Consider the following 16,964-nt stretch of genomic DNA (forward strand, 5'->3'; position numbering starts at 1 on the left):
TTTTAAACTTAGTGAACGGCGTGTGGCACATTCTATACGATGCTTCTCAAATTTAAAGAAATCAAACAAGCTATATTTTTCTTCACTTTTGTTATTGGGCAAGAAAAACTGATGAGTAAATGGAAGGTTTATGTATTAAATATAAATGTTTTGTAAGTTCATTCCTCTCGAATGAAATAAAATCATTAAAAAAGAGTAAAAGATTGTATGTAGGATGTTTCGGTAATTCCAAACAATTTTGAAAGCCCTGTGGCAGGGCTCTGTTGTATTGTACTCTCCCAAGCTCTTAGCACAGTGCTGTGGACACAGTAGTGCTCAATAAATACCACTGATGTTGAAATGGAAGCCTGAAGCAGGCTGGAATCACCTCAGCCCTCCAGACCATAATAGTCCCTGGAGCCATTTTAGGAGGATCCATATAATAATAATAACAATAATAATAATAATAATAATAACATTTATTAAGCACTTACAATGTGAAAAGCATTGTTCTAAGCACTGGGGAGGTTACAAGGTGATCAGATTGTCCCACATGGGGCTCACAGTCTTAATCCCCATTTTGCAGATGAGAGAACTGAGGCACAGAGAAGTTAAGTGACTTGCCCAAAGTCACACAGCTGACAATTGGCAGAGCTGGGGTTCGAACCCATGACCTCTGACTCCAAAGCCCGTGCTCTTTCCACTGAGCCACGCTGTATCCCTGATGATGTCTGTAGGGTCCCAAATCCTCTGAGTTATCCTTTCCAGGAACAGGTCACAGGTGAGACCCCTCTTTCATTCATTCAATCGTATTTATTGAGCACTTACTGTGTGCAGAGCACTGTATTAAGCGCTTGGGAAGTACAATTCAGCGACAAATAGAGAAAATCCCTGCCCACAACGGGCTCAGAGTCTAGAAGGGGGGAGACAGACCTCAAAACAAGTAAACAGGCATCGGGAGCGTCATTGTAAATAAATATAATTATAGATATGTACACATCATTAATAAAAATAAATAGAATTATAATTATATGTACATGTATACGTAAGTGCCGTGGGGTGGGGTGGTAAAGGGAACGGGTCGGGGTGATGGGGAGGGGAGGGGGAGCAGAGGAAAAGGGGGGCTTAGTCTGGGAAGGCCTTCTGGAGGAGGTGAGCTCTCAGTAGGGCTTTGAATGGGGGGAAGTGTGCTAGTTTGTCAGATGTGTGAAGGGAAGGCATTCCAGGCCTGGGATAGGACGAGGGCCGGGGGTCGACGGCGGGACAGGCGAGAACGAGGCCCAGTGAGAAGGTTAGCGGTGGCAGAGGAGCGGAGGGTGCGGGCTGGGATGGAGAAGGAGAGAAGGGAGGGGAGGTAAGAAAGGGCGAAGTAATGGACAGCTTTGAAGCCAATAGGAGTTTTTGCTCTTTCTCCAACGTCCATCCTCTCCCCCTCAGGCTGCTACTCACCTTGTCCCCCTTAGCTCTCAGATGAGCGTCCCAAATGACAAGGGGATCCTCCAGTCAGTCCACTGTCCTCCCTCCCAAGGTTGGCTACAGGAAGGAAGCACCAGGGCATCTTATCTCCTTCCTCTGCCCTCCGCTTGCCACCCAGACATATCCCTTCAGCAACTGGCAGCCACTTGAGCCCCTTCCAATGGCTGACATGGAGCTTAGAGCTCTATTTGGGTTTTTACTAGACAAGTCGAATGATCACTATTACCTGACTTCAGGACATCTCAACTTGGATATTTCTGGAATGCCACAGAAGCAGTGTGGCTTAGTGGAAAGAGCCCGGGCTTGGGAGTCAGAGGTCGTGGGTTCTAACTCCAGCCCCGCCACTTATCAGCTGTTTGACTTTGGGCAAGTCTCTTAACTGTTCTGTGCCCCTTCCCTGGACTTTCCCTTAACTGTAGACAGCCCCACGATCCTCCTGGTCTCACAAGCCTGTAACATTGGCATTATTCTTGATTCACCTCTCTCATTCAACCTGCATATTCAATCTGTCACCAGGTTCTGTCATTTCGACCTTCACAACACCTATACAATTCACCCTTTCCTCTCCATCCAAACCACTACCACATTAATCCAACCATTTATCCTAGCCCACCTTGATTACCACATCAACCTCTTTGCTGACCTTCCTGCCTCCTATCTCTCCCCACTTCAGTCCACAGTTCACTCTGCTGCCCGGATCACTTTTCTACAAAACCATCGCCCATCCAACTCCACATCAAATACAAACTCCTCACCATTGGCTTTAAAGCACTCAATCAGCTTGTCCCCCGCTACCTTACCTCTCTGATTAATAATAATAATAATGGCATTTATTAAGCACTTACTATGTGCAAAGCACTGTTCTAAGCGCTGGGGCGGTTACAGGATGATCAGGTTGTCCCATGTGGGGCTCACCGTCTTAATCCCCATTTTACAGATGAGGTAACTGAAGCCCGAAGAAGTTAAGTGACTTGCCCAAAGTCACACAGCGGACAAGTGGTGGAGCTGGGATTTGAACCCATGACCTCTGACTTCAAAGCCCGTGCTCTTTCCACTGAGCCACGCTGCTTCTCTGTTTCGTACTGCAATCCAGACCACACACCTTTCTCCTCCAATGCCAACCTACTCACTGTATCTCGATCTTGTCTATCTCACTGCCAACCGCTTGCCCACATCCTACCTCTGGCTAGGAATGCCCTCCCTCTTCCTAGCCGAAAGATGATCGCTCTCCCCACCTCAAAGCCTCATTAAAATCACATCTCCTCCAAGAGGCCTTCTCCGACTAAGCTCTCATTTCCTCTTCTCCTGTTCCCTTCTGCATCGCCTTTGCCCTTGGATTTGCATGCTTTATTCAGCCCTCCCTCAACCCCACAGCACTCATGTACATATCGGTAATTCGTTTATTTATAGTAATGTCTGTCTCCTCCTTTGGAAAGGGGAAGGGAACATGTCTACCAAGTCTGTTACGTTGTACTCTCCCAAGTTCTTAATATATAGGAAGCGCTCAAATAAATATGATTGATTGAATGCCCTCCCCCTTCATATTCTACACACAACCGCTCTTCTCTACGTTCAAAACCCTACTGAGAAGTAGCGTGGCTCAGTGGAAAGAGCACGGGCTTGGGAGTCAGAGGTCATGGGTTCTAATCCCAGCTCCACCGCATGTCTGCTGTGTGACCTTGGGCAAGTCACAACTTCTCTGAGCATCAGTTATCTCATCTGTAAAATGGGGATTAAGACTGTGAGCCCCACATGGGACAACCCGATCACCTTGTATCCCCCCCAGCGCTTAGAACAGTGCTTTGCACATAGTAAGCATTTATCAAATGCCATTATTATTATTATTATTTTATTTTGTTAGTATGTTTGGTTTTGTTCTCTGTCTCCCCCTTTTAGACTGTGAGCCCACTGTTGGGTAGGGACTGTCTCTATATGTTGCCAACTTGTACTTCCCAAGCGCTTAGTACAGTGCTCTGCACACAGTAAGAGCTCAATAAATATGATTGATTGATTGATTGATTATTAGTAAAATCACATCTTCTCTAAGAAGCCTCCTCATACTGAACGCTCATTTTTCCTCTTTGCTCTCTCTTCTGTTCTACCTATCCATTTGGCTCTGTACCCTTTAAGCACTTTGATATTCACTCCATGACACTTATGTACATATCCTTGTACATTGCCATTTCCTCTATCTGTAATTTATTTTTATGTCTGTCTCCCGTTTTAGACTGTAAGCTCCATGTAGGCAGGGCATGTGTCTACCAATTCTATTTTTTGGAATGGTATTTAAGACTTTCCACTGCCTTTGTTTCACCCCTGGTCTATATCTGTAATTTATTTATAGTAATGTCTGGCTCCCCCTCTAGACTGTAAGCTCATTGTGGGCAGGGAATGTGTCTATTTATTGTTATATTGTATTCTCCCAAGCGCTTAGTACAGTGTTTGGCACACAGTAAGTGCTCAATAAATACGAATGAATGAATGAATGAAAGTTTCAGACACCGTACTTAGTGCTGGGGCAGATACAGACTGATCAGGTTAGACACAGTCCATACCTCACTTGAGGCTCACAGTCTTAATTCCCATTTTATAGATGAGGGAACCAAAGCCCAGAGAAGTGAAGTGACTTGTCCAAGACCACACAGCAGACAATTGGCAGACCTGGGATTAGAACTCAGGTTAGAGGCAGTCCATTTTGTTGTGATATTGGAAACAAACTATTTACCACATGGGCTTCTCACTGAAAAGAAAAACAAATCTGTCCTACGGAAATGGAAATTGAGGTGTCCCTCATGCAACCTTAATGAATCTGGTCACTTTTATCCAAATAGTAACAGACATTTTGGAAAGAAATGTATCGTTTTAGAAAGATATGACTGGTCCCTAACATGGAAATATTTATTCCAAGGCATATTAACAGCAAACATCCAGTCTACTCCAACACTTGAAACAATACTTGGCGCATAGTAAGGCGCTTAACAGATACCTTAATAAATAAATAATTCTTAACACTTTTTTATTGTGTGATAGTCATATGAAAGAAAAGTTACCAACTGAAGAAACAACATTGACTCCAGCAGAGTACTAAATACGCATTAAAGCCAGGTGATAGAGAGGAGACAGGGTACGGTACCCCTCACCTTGTATAGGATAGGACTGCCATTAAACAATGTTGATATCTGCATGTTTTCAGTGGGGTCAACAAAGGGAGAATTCAGCAGGAAATTCCTAAGATGAGATATGCTGCTCATTGAGGGTTTTTTTTTAATTGATTAGGAAATTCAGCCACCACAGTCATGGCTAAGTGTGGAAAATTGTTAGCCAGGGAAAAGTAGGAAATCACATCTAACTTCCGCCTACCCCTTCAACGCATAATTTGTCAGGCATAATGCTGACAAATTATGCCTAGTTATTAGTGCTAATGCAGCCTCATATACAATTGTCTGTGGCAAGCTGCAAAGGCCAGCAATTGGGCACATGGGTTAAGCCAGCGTTGACTCCGAAAGTAACAGCAGGAGATTTATGGTAGGAGTTTAACTGTGGATGCCTAATTTTTATTGCGTACCTGCTGACCTGCAGATGGCAAGAGCAATCTGTATCCAGGTTGAATGAATGAATGAATGAATGAATGAAGAATAATAATGTATTTGTTAAGCGCTTACTATGTGTCAAGCACTGTTCTAAGCGCTGGGGGAGATACAAGCTGATCAGGTTGAACGCAGTCCCTGTCCCGCATGGGGCTCACGGTCTCAGTCCCCATTTTCCAGATGAGGTAGCTGAGGCCCAGAGAGGTGAGGTGACTTGCCCAAGGTCACACAGCAGACGAGTGGCAGAGCCGGGATTGGAACCCATGACCTTCTGACGCCCAGGCCCGGGCTCTATTCCCTAGGCCATGCTGCTCCCCTAAGCTCTGGGGTAGATTTCTAGACTGTGAGCCCGTTGTTGGGTAGGGACCGTCTCTGTTGTCAATTTGTACTTCCCAAGCGCTTAGTACAGTGCTCTGTACACAGTAGGTGCTCAATAAATACGATTGAATGAATGAATGAAAGGTTTCTTGGATACAGATACTTGTGGATGGTGTTTTGGTGGCATCCTTGTGAAACCATCTGCAGCAAACCCATTGAGGAATTGAGTGCCAACCAGCCATGCTAACCTGTTCCTCGCCCAAGCCCTCCTTTGGCATGGGTTTACCCGGGCCTTCCCAGACTGAGCCCCCTTCCTTCCTCTCCCTCTCCTCCCCCTCCCCATCCCCCCCGCCTTACCTCCTTCCCCTCCCCACAGCACCTGTATATATGTTTGTACAGATTTATTACTCTATTTTACTTCTACATATTTACTATTCTATTTATTTTATTTTGTTAATATGTTTTGTTTTGTTGTCTCTCTCTCCCATCCAGACTGTGAGCCCACTGTTGGGTAGGGACCGTCTCTATATGTTGCCAACTTGGACTTCCCAAGCGCTTAGTACAGTGCTCTGCACACAGTAAGCGCTCAATAAATACGATTGAATGAATGAACGAATTCCCATTTTATAGATGAGGGAACCGAGGACCAGAGAATAATAATAATAATAAAATAATAATAATAGTATTTGTTAAGCACTTACTATGTTCCAGTCACCCCTCTAAGCACAGAGATAGATACAAGGTAATCAGTTTGTCCCACGTTGGGCTCACAGTCTTAATTCCCATTTTATAATAATAATTGTGGCATTTGTTAAGCACTTACTATGTGCCAAGCACTGTTCGAAGCACTGGGGGAGATACAGGGTAATGAGGTTGTCCCACATGGGGCTCACGCTTTTAGTCCCCATTTTACAGATGAGGTAACTGAGGCACAGATGAGTGACTTGACCAAGGTCACACAGCTGACAAGTGGCAGAGGTGGGATTAGAACCCATGACCTCTGACTCCCAAGCCCGGGCTCTTTCCACTAAGCCACGTTGCTTCTCTATATGTACATATGTTTGTACATATTTGTTACTCTATTTATTTTACTTGTACATATCTATTCTATTTATTTTATTTTGTTAGTATGTTTGGTTTTGTTCCCTGTCTCCCCCTTTTAGACTGTGAGCCCACTGTTGGGTAGGGACTGTCTCTATATGTTGCCAACTTGGACTTCCCAAGCGCTTAGTACAGTGCCCTGCACACAGTAAGCGCTCAATAAATACGATTGATTGATTGATTGAAGTGACTTGTCCAAGGTCACGCAGCAGACAAGCGGTGGACCTGGGATTAGAATTCAGGCCCCTCCGACTCCTGGGGCCGTTTTATCCGCTAGGCCGTCCTGCCTCTCCGTTCTACTGTACTCTCCCAAGCACTTAGTTTGTACATATTTGTTACTCTATTTATTTTACTTGTACATATCTATTCTATTTATTTTATTTTGTTAGTATGTTTGGTTTTGTTCTCTGTCTCCCCCTTTTAGACTGTGAGCCCACTGTTGGGTAGGGACTGTCTCTATATGTTGCCAACTTGGACTTCCCAAGCGCTTAGTACAGTGCTCTACACACAGTAAGCGCTCAATAAATACGATTGATGATGATGATGACTTAGTCCAGTGCCCTGCGCACAGTGAGTGAGCTAAGAAGGATGGGGGGAAGCGTGGAGGGCGCGGAGTCAAATGATGAGGACCAGATGGTATCTGGGAGAAGGGTAGAGGTGCCATGGTGGAGAAGGCGGAACATTCTCTGGAACATTCGCTGCCCTAAGGGAGAAACTGGGAGAAGGCAGCAGCAGCTGAGGTCAGCTCATAATTATAATTATGGTACTTGTTAAGCGCTTACTATGTGCTAAGCACTATTCTAAGTGCTTGGGGCAGATTGAGCCCCCTCCTTCCTCTCCCCCTCCTCCCCCTCCCTATCCTCCCGCCTTACCTCCTTCCCCTCCCCACAGCACCTGTATATATGTTTGTACATATTTATTACTCTATTTTATTTGTACATATTTATTCTATTTATTTTACTTTGTTAATATGTTTTGTTTCGTTCTCTGTCTCCCCCTTCTAGACTGTGAGCCCACTGTTGGGTAGGGACCGTCTCTATATGTTGCATATAGAGAAAGCAGCTTGGCTCGGTGGAAAGAGCCCGGGCTTTGGAGTCAGAGGTCATGAGTTTGAATCCCGGCTCCGCTACATATCTGCTGTGTGACCTTGGGCAAGTCGCTTAACTTCTCTGAGCCTCAGTTACCTTATCTGTAAAATGGGGATTAAGAATGTGAGCCCCACATGGGACAACCTGATCACCTTGTATCTCCTCAGTGCTTAGAACAGTGCTTTGCACATAGCGCTTAACAAATACCATTATTATTATTATGTTGCCAACTTGTACTTCCCAAGCACTTAGTACAGTGCTCTGCACACAGTAAGCGCTCAATAAATATGATCGAATGAATGAATAGAAGTTGATCAGGTTGGCACAATTCCTGTCCCACTTAGGGCTCACACTCTTAATCTTCATTCTACATATGAGGGAACTGAAGGACAGAGAACAACAATAACAATGATGGCATTTGTTAAGCGCTTACTATGTGCCAAGCACTGTTCTAAGCACTGCGGGGGGGGGGGTGTACAGGGTAATCAGGTTGTCCCACATGGGGCTCATAGTCTTAATCCCCATTTTACAGATGAGGTAACTGAGGCACAGAGAAGTGAAATGACTTGCCCAATGTCACACAGCTGACAAGCGGCAGAGCTGGGATTAGAACCCATGACCTCTGACTCCCAAGCCCGGGTTCTTTCCACTGAGCCACGCTGCTTCGCTGAGAGAAGTGACTTACCCAAGGTCACACAAAAGACAAGCGGCGGAGCCGGGTTTAGAACCCCGACCTTCTGACTCTCAGGCCCGGGGTCTAGCCACTAGGCCAGGCTGCTTGGGAATCAGAGGATGTGGGTTAGAATCCCGGCTCCGCCACTTGTCTGCTGTGTGACCCTGGGCCAGCCACTTAACTTCTCTGTGCCTCAGTTCCCTCATCTGTAAAATGGGGATTAAGACTGTGAGCCTCACGTGGGACAACCTGATTACCCTGTATCTACCCCAGCACTTAGAACAGTGCTCAGCATATAGTAAGTGCTTAACAAGCACCATTATTATTATTATTATTATAAAGGAGATTATTATTATTATTATATTATTATAAAGGCCTATTGGAGAGCGATCTGTGGTATTGGATCCTGTTTTCCCCAGGCTAGAACCAGGGGTTGGATGAGTATCAGCGGCCAGAGAGGCAGGTGGAGAAGAAGGAAAAAGATGGTGTAGAGGGGTGACTGGACAGAAGAGAAGCAGCATGGTCTAGCGGATGGAGCAAGGGCCCAAGACCTGGGTTCTAATTCTGGCTCTGCCACATACTGCCGTGTGACCTTGGGCACTTCACTTCTCTGTGCCTCGGTTACCTGTGCCTTAGATTAATAATAATAATGATGATTAAGACTGTTAGCCCCATCTGGGACATGGACTGTGCCCATCCTGATTATCCTGTGTCTATCTCAGCGCTTAGCACAGCGCCTGGCACTAAATCAATGCTTAACAAATACCATAAAAAAAGAGGAGAGGAAAGAGGCTCCCTCAGGCTCTCTCATTGCAAATGGGTGGTCAATAGATGGTGAAGAGGGGAAGAGACGCCAAGCCTACACAGTCGGCGTCTGGTAGTGGGAGAAAGAGACTCTGGTCAAGGGGAGATTAGTTGCCTGAGTGAGATATTCATGGGAGAGATGGTGAAGTGCCCCAGCCCCACTGTGAGCCCACTGTTGGGTAGGGACTGTCTCTATATGTTGCCAATTTGTACTTCCCAAGCTCTTAGTACAGTGCTCTGCACACAGTAAGCGCTCAATAAATACGATTGATGATGATGATTATGTGATGGAAACTTGGGTAACTGGAGCCGTCCACCTCTAGCCAGAAGAACGTAATTGCAAATAAATCCAAAAATCAGGCTCCAAGAGGTTCGTGAATCTGAAGGTAGAAGTAGGTTTTTAACTCTCTGAGGAAGAAGTGGCAGGAGGAGAAACAGCAAAATGGACAATCCTGTTCTGAGCCAATTTAGAGTCAAGACAGTACGTCTTTGATTTCGGAATGAGTTGATCCCAAGGAGGGTCGGAGAATTCTGGGTGAAGTGGCATGGCGAGTTTCTCTCCCAAATCGGGAAGACTGTGGATGGTTTGGGGGCTTGGATTACCTCAGGATGCAAACGGGAGACCGAACTGAGGGGCGGAAAGGAAGGAGGGCAGCACCTCACTGGCGTGGTTAGAGTTTGAGAGGGATTTTAGTAAGTAATGTGGGCAGCCAGTTTCGTGTGTCACGGGTGAGTCAAAGAGCGGGAGGAAGAGACAGGAGGGCAAGGTATGGCAACGTGATCCGCTTCAACCTCTGTGGGGTTGCGGGAGAGGGGAGTAGCCACGTTTACATGGATTGCCTGCAGGTGGGCCATAACAAGTTCCAGATTGGGATGGAGGAAAGGGGAGGAAAAATCTCAGCTCAGTCACTTGTCTGCTCTGTGACCTTGGGCGACTCACTTCACTTCTCTGTGCCTCAGTCGCTTCATCTTTACAATGGGGGTTAAGACTGTGAGCGCCACTTGGGACACGGACTGTGTCCAACCTCATTAGCTTGTATCGACCCCAGAGCTTAGTACAGTGCCTGGCACATAGTAAGTGCTTAAAAAATACCATTAAAAAGGTGGGGGAGAGAGGAGACCTTTCAAGCAGAGGTAGAAAGAGCAGGACCCCCTGGAAGGCGCATTGGAGCTGGGGAAGGAAGATGAAGTGAAAGTCACACAACAGACTGTGGCAGAGCCAGGATTAGAACCCATGACCTTCCCACTCCCAGGCCCGTGCTCAATCCATTAAGCCACACTGCTTCGCAAATAACAACCATAAATGCGAAGAGTATAAAATCCCACCAGGCTCGACATACGGCATATGGGATGCTAAAATTGGAGACTGGCATCAGGCAAATCACTTCTCTGTGCCTCAGTTTCCCCATGTGTAAAATGGGGATTCAATCTTGTTTTCTCTCCTACTTAGACGGTGAGCCCCATGGGAGACAGGGACCGTGTCCGACTTGTACTTCCCAAGCGCTTAGTACAGTGCTCTGCACACAGTAAGCGCTCAATAAATACGATTGAATAAATGAATGTCCAGCCTGATTAACTTGTATCTATCCCAGCACTTAGTATGGTCCTTGATGCATTGTAAGTGCTTAAGAAATACCATTTAAAAAAAAATTATGGGACTGTCAGGAATTGAGGCTGGAGACGAGAGGGTGTAAGGGAGGTAAAGAAAGAGTGCATGTGGGATGTGTTGTGGTGAGTCTTTGGAAAAGGATGATGGTGTGAGGGTGGTTTTTAAATCCCATAAGGTCCGGAAGGAGTGCGTTTTTTTTATCTATTTTTAATGGACTTGGAATGAGGAGGGGAAGAACTGGGAATAATTACTGTGTACATGCCAGAAGTGTAGAGGGAAAGATGTGGACTTTTTAAAGCCATCTCCTCCTTTTTATGAGCCACCAGGAGGGTCATTTCAGGTGGAGATTTTAACTGCATTTCGACAAGACGGTGCACTGAGGACAAAGTTCTGGGGGAAATAATGATCCTATGTGTGATTTGCCAGAAAAATAGTCTTTAAAAATACATTCAAGGACAGTGGTGGCAAAGTCCATGGAGATCGATCCAGGAAACGGTGGCGATCCCCAGGCAGGAGGTCAGAGGGCCTCCTTCCCAGGCTGCTCCCCAGTGATGACTGCTAATAAATAATGGCCAAATTGGTTTAGTGCTTACTATGTTTAAGTGCTATGGCACTTCAAGGCCCTGCTGAGAGCTCACCTCCTCCAAGAGGCCTTCCCAGACTGAGCCCCTTCCTTCCTCTCCCCCTCGTCCCCCTCTCCCCCATCACCCCCATCTTACCTCCTTCCCTTCCCCACAGCACCTGTATATATGTATATATGTTTGTACATATTTATTACTCTATTTATTTTACTTGTACATATCTATTCTATTTATTTTACTTTGTTAGTATGTTTGGTTTTGTTCTCTGTCTCCCCCTTTTAGACTGTGAGCCCACTGTTGGGTAGGGACTGTCTCTATAAGTTGCCAATTTGTACTTCCCAAGCGCTTAGTACAGTGCTCTGCACATAGTAAGCGCTCAATAAATATGATTGATTGATTGATTGATAAAAGATAGCCAGGTCAGATGCAGTCCCTTTCCCACATGGGGCTCACAGTCTAAGAGGGAAGAGAACAGGTGTTCCCTCCATTTTACACCTGAGGGACCTGAGGCACAAAGAAGTGACTTGCCCCAAGTCACCCAGCAGGCAAGCGGCAGAGTCAGGATTAGCACCCAGGTCCTCTGACTCTCAGACCTGGGCTCTTTCCACTAGGCCTCATTGACTTTGAAGCAGTCAATCACCTCGTCCCCTCCTACCTCACCTCACTACTCTCCTATTGCAACCCAGCCCACACTTTCCATTCCTCTGCTGCTAACCTCCTCAATGGGCCTCCATCATCATCATCATCAATCGTGTTTATTGAGCGCTTACTGTGTGCAGAGCACCGTACTAAGCGCTTGGGAAGTACAAGTTGGCAACATATAGAGACAGTCCCTACCCAACAGTGGGCTCACAGTCTAAAATGAGTCAAAGTGTGTAAATGTGTAAATGTGTAAAAAGTCTAAAAGTCTCACAGCCTCCATCTCTTCTATCTCTCCACTGATCTCTCACCTTCATCCTGCCTCTGCCCTGTAACACCTTCCCTTCTCATAACCGACAGACAAATACTCTCCCCTCCTTCAGAGTCTTATTGAAGGCCCATCTCCTCCAAGAGGCCTTCCCTGACTAAGCCCCCCTTTCCTCTTCTCCCACTCCCTTCTCTGTTGTCCTGACTTGCTCCCTTTAGTCATCCCCCTCCCAGCCCCAAAGCACTTATAATAATAATAATAATAATAAAACAGTATTTGTTTAGTGTTTACTATGTGCCAAGCACTGTTCTAAGCCCTGCGGTAGAAACGAGTTCGGCTGGACACAGTCCCTGTCCCACATGGGTCTCCCACTCTTCATCCCCATTTTATGGATGAGGTAACTGAGGCCCAGAGAAGTGAAGTGACTTGCCCATGGTCACACAGCAGCATGGCTTGGTTGAAAGAGCATGGGCTTGGGAGTCAGAGATTGTGGGTTCTAATCCCAGCTCTGCCACTTATCAGCTGTGTGACTTTGGCCAAGTCACTTGACTTCTCTGTGCCTCGGTTACTTCATCTGTAAAATGGGGATTAAGACTGTGAGCCCCATGTGGAACAACCTGATTACCTTGTATCTACCTCGGCTCTTAGAACAGTGCTTGGCACATAGTAAGCACTTAACAAATGCTGAAATGTACTTTCCAAGTGCTTAGTACAGTGCTCTGCACACAGTAAGTGCTCAATAAATACAATTGAATGAACTGAATGAATGAAATACCAAAATTATTATCACTATTATTCTTATGTGGCAGAGCCAGGATTAGAACCCATGCCCTTCTGATTCCCACGTCTATGCTCAATCCACTAAGCCATAATAATAATGATAGCATTTATTAAGCGCTTACTGTGTGCAAAGCACCGTTCTAAGTGTTGGGGAGGTTACAAGGTGATCAGATTGTCCCACGGAGGGCTCACAGTCTTCATCCCCATTTTACAGATGAGGGAACTGAGGCCCTAAGCCATGGAACTAAGCCATGCTTACTACTACAGCTACTCTATACATATCTATAATTTATTTATACTAATGTCTGTTTCCCCCTCTAGACTGGAAGCTCATTGTGAACAGGGAATGTGTCTCTAGTAATAATAACATTAATAATGATGGTATTTGTTAAACGCTTACTATGTGCAAAGCACTGTTCTAAATGCTGGGGAGGTTACAAGGTGATCAGGTTGTCCCACGGGGGGCCCACAGTTTTAATCCCCATTTTCCAGATGAGGTAACTGAGGCCCAGAGAAGTTAAGTGACTTGCCCAAAGTCACTCAGCTGACGGCGGAGCCGGGATTTGAACCCATGACCTCTGACTCCAAAGCCCGTGCTCTTTCCACTGAGCCACGCTGCTTATATTGTTGTATTGTATTCCCCCAAGCGCTTAGTACAGTGCCCTGCACACAGTAAGCGCTCAATAAATACGACTGACCGACTGAATGAGTTGATGTACGGCAGGCGATGTGAGGCCGTCGGTAGAAGATCAGGGAGCGGGCTGCTGCTTCGAGACATACATGGGTCACTTGATGCAGGGATTTCGGGTGCCAGATTGAACCAGGAGAGGGACAAGTGACAAGGCTTAGAGAAGCAGTGCGGCTCAGTGGAAAAGAGCACGAACTTTGGAGTCAGAGGTCATGGGTTCAAATCCCGGCTCCGCCAATTGGCAGCTGTGTGACTTTGGACAAGTCACTTCACTTCCCTGGGCCTCATTTCCCGCATCTGTAAAATGGGGATGAAGACTGTGAGCCCCCCATGGGACAATCTGATCACCTTGTAATCTCCCCAGTGCTTAGAACAGTGCTTTGCACATAGTAAGTGCTTAATAAATGCCATTATTATTATTATTATTATTATTATTATTGTTATTATTAAGGCTGGGTCAGATGGCCATGGCGAGAGAGATCAATGGCACAATGATCAAACAATAATAACTGTGGAACTTGTTAAGTGCTTACTATGTGCCAGGCACTATACTAAACGCTAGGATGGATACAAGCAAATCAGGTTGGACTCATTCCCTATCCCACATGGGGCTCACAGTCTCAATCCCCATTTTACAGATGAGCGAACTGAGGCCCAGAGAAGTGAAGTGACTTGCCTAAGGTCACACAGCAGAGAAGTGGCAGAGCCGGGATTTGAACCCATGACCTTCTGACTCGCAGGCCCCTGCTCTTTCTACTACACCATGCTCCAGTCAAGATTTTAGGGCTCTTGCTTAGTGGCCAGGATTAATCAATTGAATTTATTGAGCACTCACTCTGGGAAGGGCACTGTACTAAGTGCTTGGGGGAGTCCAATATAACAATATAGCAGAGCTGGTAGACACATGCCCTGGCCACAACGAACTCACAGGGCTCAGAACAGTGCTTGGCACATAGTAAAGTATAATTGTGGAGAAGCAGCATGGCTCAGTGGAAAGACCATGGGCTTCGGAGTCAGAGGTCATGGGTTCGAATCCCGGCTCCGACAATTGTCAGCCGTGTGACTTTGGGCAAATCACTTAACTTCTCTGGGCCTCAGTTACCTCATCTGTAAAACGGGGATGAAGACTGTGAGCCTCCTGTAGAACAACTCGATCACCTTGAAACCTCCCCAGTGCTTTGGGGAGAACAGAACAGAACAATGCTTTGCACATAGTAAGTGCTTAATAAATGTCATTATTATTATTATTAGCAAATACCAACATTATTATTACAGAGGAGACAGGGAGACAGACATTAATATAAATAATAATAATAATGGTATTTATTAAGCGCTTACTATGTGCAAAGCACTGTTCTAAGCGCTGGGGAGGTTACAAGGTGATCATGTTGCCCCACGAGCTCGCAGTCTCAATCCCCATTTTACAGATAAGGTAACTGAGGCACAGAGAAGTTATGTGGCTTGCCCAAGGTCACACAGCAGACAAGTGGAGGAGGTGGGATTAGGTAAGTGTTGAGGGGACGATGGAGGGGTGAGTAAAAGGAGCAACTCAGGGTGACGCAGAAGGGAGTGGGAGATGAGGAAAAGTGGGGCTTAGTCTGGGAAAGCTTCTTGGAGGAGATGGGCCTTCAATAAGGCTTTGAAGGGTTGGATGAGTAATTGTCTGACGGATTTGAGGAGGGAGGGCAATCCAGGCCAGAGGCAAAACACGGGCTGGGGGCGGTGGCAAGACTTGTACTTCCCAAGCGCTTAGTACAGTGCTCTGCACACAGTAAGCGCTCAATAAATACGATTGAATGAATGAATGAATAAAAAGACAGACGGGATTGACTAGGTTGGAGAAGCAGCCTGGCTCAGTGGAAAGAGCCTGGGCTTTGGAGTCAGAGGTCATGGGTTCAAATCAGCTCTCTTCCTCCCTTCAAGGCCCTGCTGAGAGCTCACCTCCTCCAGGAGGCCTTCCCAGACTGAGCCCCTTCCTTCCTCTCCCCCTCGTCCCCCTCTCCATCCCCCCCATCTCACCTCCTTCCCTTCCCCACAGCACCTGTATATATGTATATATGTTTGTACATATTTATTACTCTATTTATTCTACTTGTACATATCTATTCTATTTATTTTATTTTGTTAGTATGTTTGGTTTTGTTCTCTGTCTCCCCCTTTTAGACTGTGAGCCCACTGTTGGGTAGGGACTGTCTCTATATGTTGCCAATTTGTACTTCCCAAGCGCTTAGTACAGTGCTCTGCACATAGTAAGCGCTCAATAAATACGATTGATGATGATGATGAAATCCCGGCTCCACCAACTGTCAGCTGTGTGACTTTGGGCAAGCCACTTCAATTCTCTGTGCCTCAGTTACCTCATCTGTAAAATGGGGATTTAAAACTGTGAGCCCCCCGTGGGACAACCTGATCACCTTGTAACCTCCCCAGCACTTAGAAGAGTGCTTTGCACAGAGTAAGTGCTTAACAAATACCATTATTATTATTATTTAGAGGAGTGAAGCGTGTGGGCTGGGTTGTAGTAGGAGAGTATCAAGGTGACATAGGAGGGGGCAGCGTGATGGAGTGTTTTATAGTCGAGGATGAGGAGTTTCTGTTTGTTATGGAGGTGGCAACCACTGGAGGGTCTTAAGGGGTGGGGAAATGTGGCCTCAACCTTTTCGTAGAAAAATGGTCCTGGTAGATATTAATCCACTAGCCACGTGAGGCAGCAGTTGCGGAGCACTGGACTGAGCATTTTTGTACAAAAGAATGAGCAGACATGGTCCCTGCCCATAATGATCTTACAGCCTAGAGCCTACAGACATTAATATGAATAATTAAGCAATATATGATTTAAAGATACATCCAGAAGTGCTGTGTGGTTCGGGGTGGACTGAATATCAAATGTCCCTAGGTCACAGAAACTAACCCAACTGTAGGGACAGACTCCCTCTACACATCCACCAAACTAGCTCTCCTCCTCCCTTCAAAGCCCTACTGAGAGCTCACCTCCTCCAGGAGGCCTTCCCAGACTGAGCCCCCTTTTTCCTCTCCTCCTCCCCATCCCCCCGGCCCTACCCCCTTCCCCTCCCCACAGCACTTGTGTATATTTGTACAGATTTACTACTCTATTTATTTTGTTAATGATGTGCATATAGCTGTAATTCTATTTATTCTGACGTTTTTGACACCTGTCTATGTTTTGTTTTGTCCCTGTCCCCCTTCTAGACTGTGAGCCCGTTGTGGGGTAGGGACCGTCTTTATATGTTGCCGACTTGTACTTCCCAAGCGCTTAGTACAGTGCTGTGCACACAGTAAGCCCTCGATAAATACAATTGATTGAATGAATGAATGCAACTTCTCCAAGATTGAGAGTTGATAGAGGTATTGT

Source organism: Tachyglossus aculeatus, chromosome 4 (assembly GCF_015852505.1).
Source record: "Tachyglossus aculeatus isolate mTacAcu1 chromosome 4, mTacAcu1.pri, whole genome shotgun sequence".
NCBI lineage: Eukaryota > Metazoa > Chordata > Mammalia > Monotremata > Tachyglossidae > Tachyglossus > Tachyglossus aculeatus.